Source organism: Protopterus annectens, chromosome 5.part0, assembly GCF_019279795.1.
Source record: "Protopterus annectens isolate FY-2018-M chromosome 5.part0, PAN1.0, whole genome shotgun sequence".
NCBI lineage: Eukaryota > Metazoa > Chordata > Ceratodontiformes > Protopteridae > Protopterus > Protopterus annectens.
Genome location: NC_056735.1, coordinates 789,282,228 through 789,289,213, shown reverse-complemented (window position 1 = coordinate 789,289,213; position 6,986 = coordinate 789,282,228). Strand labels below are relative to the sequence as shown.

General features: G+C 38.4%; 1 long non-coding RNA gene across 1 annotated transcript in view; it reads right to left on the bottom strand.

The window, feature by feature from the left end:
• Positions 1-600: 600 nt before the first annotated feature.
• LOC122802043 overlaps positions 601-6,986 on the bottom strand; it is a 40,961-nt gene continuing 34,575 nt past the window's right edge. Inside the window, exon 3 of the long non-coding RNA XR_006364855.1 lies at positions 601-983. This is a non-coding gene — a long non-coding RNA (uncharacterized LOC122802043). The remainder of the gene's footprint in view (positions 984-6,986) is intronic.

Below are 6,986 nucleotides of genomic sequence, written 5' to 3'. Positions count from 1 at the left end.
AATATATCAGACTCTTAATTGAAGTGATACTCAAAGCATTTGCTGTCCTGAGAAGATATCCAGAAAGAAAATTGCATTGGACTTTGCCTAGTGATTTCATTATATTTGCCTCCTTTACAAAAGCAGCCTTACAGCCAATAACAAAAACATAAGGTATAAGGTAGAAGCTGTTGACTGGCCTAATTCAGTATGACTGTTCTGACAATCAATCTTTGGATGTCTTGCTATGAGAGGGCTCAGTGTTTTTTAGATCTGTATCCTTTCACTGAATACTTTCAATGGTAGTGCACTTTGTGTCAAAAACTGAATTGGAGTCACTGTTGTTTGTGAATGTAACCTAAGCCCCTTGTAGCTTGCACTGTTTTCTTAAGCACTGAGGCCAACACTATACATTTATGACTAAATAGCTCTCAGAAAATATACCAAATAGAAATGGTAGTTCCAAATGGTAAAAGATGAGACTAAGTATGGGAATGTCTATGCAAATTGTAAATGTTCACCCATTGCTGAATTCTGCATTAAACAATGTATTCTAAGCCATTGCATTTGTACGAAACCCTTTATGTATTCATGAATGCTTAAAATGACACAGAAAGGAAATGATGTTTGAGTTTTTATTAGCAGAAGATGCAAAGAAAGGAACTGGTGTTAGTTTTTATTAGCAGAAGATGCAAAGAACAGTAATTTAAAGAAAAGCACATTTTGTTATCAGAGTATAACCATTCTTTGTGGAATAGTAACAATTAAAACACATTTTCTGACATAGATTTTGTTTATATTTCATAAACACAGAAATATACACACTGATAGGAATTATACTCATAAATGAAATGATGAACTTTTTAAAACAAGAGAAAAACATGTATTTTAATAGAATGTTATTTTCTAGCAGATATTCTGAAGCCAAAGATTTTCAGGCATATAATTTGTTTTGCTCAGCACAGTCTCAGTCTGTGGACTGATATCACTTAAGCACGCAGCACCTGTAGATAGAAGAAAAATACAGAAGTATAAGGTAAATAGTAAAACAGTCATACAGCAACTTTACTGTCATATATTTCATATCACATTTGCTTTTTTTTTCATTCTTTTGCTCCCAATTCTATGGTAGCTGTCAAACTTCCTTCACACTTTCCTAACTGGTCCATTATTTCTAAGGAACTTAGAACCAAATGTCGACCCCATTCTTTTTAAGCATGAGGGGGGAAGTGGCAAGAGAAGCAGTGTTATCCTTATCAGGGTACTGGGTGTTATGACTTTAGCTGTTTCTCTTGCATATGTCCACTGCATCACATGACAAGATGTGAAATGGACTTATACAAGGGAGATTTTCAACTTCCACAGGAGACTTCTTCTTAAATGTACCTCCTTTAATCCCCAATCTTCCTCACAGATTTTATTTCAGACTTTTCACCTGAGGCATGCATCCATCAACACCCCCCCCCCCCCCGCAATGAAAGGTCAGCAAGCTGAACCTCATGATTCCTCCATCAAACAATGCATAGCTGCTAACTGAACCTGCACTGGGTGGACCATCGCGTCCGATGTTTCCCTCTGTGCTATGAAACTGAAATCTCATTTGCTTTTTAGGCCCTGTTTAAAAGCACCTTTCATTAGGAGGGACTTACACTTCACATTATGCAATCAAAGTTATCCTGATTCTGTTTCATACTACATTTTACCAGACTGACCTACTAGAAAGCATACAGTTTGAAGTGTTATAAACTTGAAAATGAAGTCTTTTTGCTTATCAGTTATTACTGCAGCTTATTAGCTTTTAGTGGATAATCATTGCTTAAAGTATGTTTTTTGAGCTTGAATCATTTTTCTAAAGTCTGATATTTTAGAAAAGTACTCATATATTTAAGTCTGCATTCAAAGTCCTCTTATAAACACCAGACAAGAAGGTGTATAGAAACCTTCTCATATTTTGCCTTTGCTGCATGACTGCCAGTTGTTGTGATCAGTGTAACACAAGGCACCTAACAGTGCTGCAGCAAGGCAAGACAATAGGGCAATGAGTGTTACAGCAATATAGCTTGTATGTTTTGCAGTGTATGCATGAGACGACATATCAACATGGTATCATATTTATCATCTAGAAGTAAAGCACTTGACTTCCTATATTTTTAGCTCATGATATTAGAATCATGCATAGCAAACATATAATATATGACATTTACAGTATAAGAAAGAGCAGAAATTGATTCACAGGTCCAATGGTTAAAACTCACATGCAAGTTTACAATGATTTTATATCAGTCCACATGTAAGGCACAGAGGCTTTTACTTTCCTCTCTGAATATTGTTATTACTAGTTGTTGTTGTTGTTGTTGTGTCTTTCAGCTTTTCCCAGTTAGGGGGCGCCACAACAGAACTCCGGTCCACTAATGATTGGCAGTAGATTTTTACGTGCCGAGTTGCCAGCTCTGACACACAACCTTCAACAAAGGTACACCCATTCACGCATGTCTCCACACAGAAGACGCTTTCGCTGAGAATCGAACAGGACAACGTCTTACTGTGAGGTGACAACGCTACCACAGCACCACTAGTATAAGTGCATAAATAGACTTGTGGAAGTCAGTAGGTTTGCACAACATGACAACCTATATGATTAATACAATACTGTCCCATATATTTCCCATTTGTGTGACTGCCTTTTGACAGTCAGTTAAGCATACAGAATGAGGAACTATGTGCAGCATACACATACACACACACACACACACACACACACACACACACTCACACACACACACACACACACACACACACACACACACACACACACACACACACACACACACACACACACACACACACACACACGCGTGTGTGTGCGTGATTCTTGCACTACAAGATGTCCAGAAAGCAAGATCATGAATGATGATTAGTGGCCGAAAGCTACGTTGTGCTTGTCAAGGGAGTGTGATATCATATTTTAGGACTGTACCTATGCCTCTTTTTACTACCACCTGCATCTGTGACACTGTATAATTAAATATCTGCAGGAGCCAACAGATTAGATCATTTCACAGTGTGACAGAGCTGAGTAATTTGAACTGAGAAGGGGAAAAAGTAATAAATCATAGGGATGTCTAAAGTGTTGACTTCTAGAGTAGAATTCTAAAATCCCACAAGGCAGGCAGCATACACACACACACACACACACACACACACACACACACACACACAAACAGACACACACACATACACACACACACACACACACACACACACACACACACACACAAAACAGACACACACACACACACACACACACACACACACACACACACACACACACACAGACACACACACACACACACACACACACACACACACACACACACACACACACACACACACACACACACACACAAACAGACACACACACACACACACACACACACACACACACACACACACACACACACACACACACACACACACATCTATTTATCTGTGCGTCTATAGTTCTTTCTATATTTCCATTATCTACCTAGCTATCTATTTACAGCATTATAATATTTTTGCAGTGCCCACAGGTATACCTACTGCCTGTTCCTAAGCTAACAAAATGGCACCGATGTGAGTATCTTTATCATTTTATCCCTGCCATCATAAATCATGGATCCTTGCAGTCAATAATGTCAAACATTTGAGTTTCATTCTACTTTTTTAGATTTTGGGGCTAGAACTGTTAGCCTATCACCTTTTTAAGTATGTCCAAAAAATAGTTTAAACCATCTCCCTGGTGTAGTCTAGTGATCCTTCTGCCTTTGTCCCACATCATTAGTATGGCCATATAAAAGTATGACACACCCTTGATGTTGCCTCTATTACATGGCTTATCGCTTGTAATTCACAGACCATTGCAGTCAGTTTATAATGCCTTGCATTCAGGTTTCATACTTCTTAACCCTCCTCAGTTAGGTTAAGGGTTGGGCTTGACAAGCTGCTTTCTATTGCGGTGGTGTGGAATATTAAACTTCTCCCACTTTTACTTACATTTTTTTTATGACTTACAGTAACATGTAAGAGTACTCCTGGTGTCTGGTTGTGGTTTAGAAGGGAAATGTTCTCTATTGTTAATAAGCTACTTTCTGTGTCAGAGGTGCAGAACTTGAAGCTTTTTACCTGGTGTCTAATGTCCACCAAGCCCATCCCACATACACATACACATTTTTCAGGCAGCAAAACTGCTTTTCTATTTATTTTTAATTGTGTTATACCATTCATGGTGTCTAGTATATACCCACCAATATTGCAGGATGTGGGAGTTAGTCTAGAAGGGTTTAATGGTATGACAACCCCCCCCCCCACACACACACACACACACATGTATTCACACATTTATGCACACAAACAAATAAATGAACACACAATCATATATGATTTCCTTGCTAGTGTCAATATTGTTAATGGAGGACATTTTTACAGGATTTTTACACAGATTCTCTTTTTACAGGTCAATTTTAGCTACATGATTAAACATTTCTGCATTGTTAAATTAGGAAATAGGTTCAGGTGGGGAGTCATAGCAAGGATATTATTATAAAAAAATTGCTACAACACCAGCCATTTTTCTTTCTATCCAGTCTAAGGATATTGTAGTCTGGAGGGAGAACTTCTTTGTCTTAAGTTTATAAAATGACTAATAAGCCTGTGAAGTGTAGGACTACTTCTACATGTATATATGGTATTGTAATGCATATGCTTTTAAGGTATGTATTGAGGAGTTGTAAGACTGTTTGTACCTTTTAGGTAGAGGATGTAGATATATGAGTTTTATGTGTGGCAGCTGAATCCTGTGTGTGTGTGTGTTACAGGTCAAGGGTTTGGGCAAATGTCACCACTTAGCTTCAGTTTAATGTTTATTGGGAGGGAGAACTTCATATTTCAGTTGATGTTTTAATTCAGCTTTTGTTTGCAAGGCATTGATGTTTATATATATGTGGTTATGAAGATCAAGGTGTGTGATGCAATGCAGGTTAGGAGAGAGATTGTATGTACATAAAATGTTGTATTTTGGTTTCTGACATAATGACTTGAGGGTGGGACAAAGTGAGAAAAAAGTTGTACATGGAAAGAGGTTAAGTTTGTTAGCAGGATTAGGGGAAGTAGTTTTAAGGCTTGAATGAGCATAGTGAATAGTCTGTGAACAATTTATCAGAGTACCCACTGGGGGAACATCTTGGAACTTGTTCTTACTAGAATATGGGCATCTTGCACCCATCCTTTGTGTATTTTTGTCACTTGTTAGGTCTAACCACAAAGCCATTTCCTTTGAAATAAAATTGAAACCAGTTGGTCGCTTCCACACAGCATGCCTATGGAAAGGCAAACTACCTGCTCTTAATCCAGTTATCTCCACTGTTGATATGGAGAAGTATGCCACCACACTATACCAGCATGTAAAAAGTTGCAAAGATACATCTGTACCTTGTAGGAACAAGCACGGGGCAATCCCCAGGAATAAACACATGTGGTGGAACCATAATATCAACACTTTTTACAATAAAAGGAAAATAATTTTGATCAAATGTAAGAAGAGAAATTTCCAAAATGCTGGAGCCCTCATCAACAACTCAGGAGCTTAATAAAATCAACAAACTCAAGTTTGAGGCTAAAATACCAACCCAATGCAAAGACAATCACAAGGCCTTTTTACTTAAGTCTTTAATCTCAAAAGCACTATGCAGCAATGCACTGAAATGATTTTGAATAATGTTACCCAAACTGAGGGTGAAGATATAACCAACCTACTGGCCAACAAACTGAACTCTGACTTTAACCCTTTCTCCTCTCCATCTGTCCCTCAAGCTACACCTGAAACTGGCTCACCTCCGCTATCACACAAGACCAAGTCCATAAAGCGTTATCAAAAGCTACACATACTGCATGAATGGGTCCTAGCATTATCCCTGAATGCATCTTAGACAGCATGAAGCACAATTTGGCCACTGCGCTCCAATAACACTATTCAACCTCAGTCTCTACACAGGTTTTCTGCCAAGTGAGTGGAGAACAGCTATAGTCTTTCCCCAACATAAAGGATGAACTTCAAAAGACCCAATGAATTACATGCCCATAAGTCTGACTAACCTCATATGTAAAGCCAAGGAAGACACTTAATGGAACCAATCAACGAAACACTGGATCCAGCTCAATATGGATTTGTCAAGGGTAGGGCATGCATACTCAACCTGGTGGACTTTTTTCAAAATGTCACCAAAGCAGTGGGTGATGGTATATGGTACACACTGCATTTCTCAACTTAGTCAAATGTTTTGACAACATCCCACACCCAGGTGCAGTAGAAATGCTAATTAAATTGGAAGAATACCAATATGTCACCCATCGGATTGCCAGTTGGCTCATAGATAGGATGCAGGAAATCAAAATATGAAAATCTACCTCCACAAGCAGATCCACCAGAGTTCTCAACCTTTCCTGTTTGGCATCTACTTCTCTGAAGTAAAGTCCAATACCAAAGGGCTCTGGCTAAGTTTGTAGATGATTAAACCCTAGGGGTAGTCATTGAATTCCAAGATGATTTAACTATCCTGCAAGAAAGTTAGTCCTAAATAAATAACTAGTGCCAAAATCATGGACTGAAACTAAATGTCAAAAATGCATTACTGTTGCCTTTGGGAGATCTTCTACCCTGGGGAAGCACTACATTGACAAAAAACACTTAAGAGTTGACCCAGATGTTTGGGATTAGTAAATTTATGTGGACAGTCCAGCACTTGCCCATTGTTGTAAGAACATCCTTCTATATTGCATAGTGTATAAACAAAGGGGACTGTGTCCAGATGTTTAGGCCAGTCATTGAATATAATGCTTCCTTTGGTATGCATCTGTCCAGAGACATGCAACAACTGGAATGCCCAGAAAGATACCTTATTAAAAGAATACAAGGCCTAAACAATTTGTTCTGCATGGACTGACGTAAAGCACTTTTACTCTACTCTGTA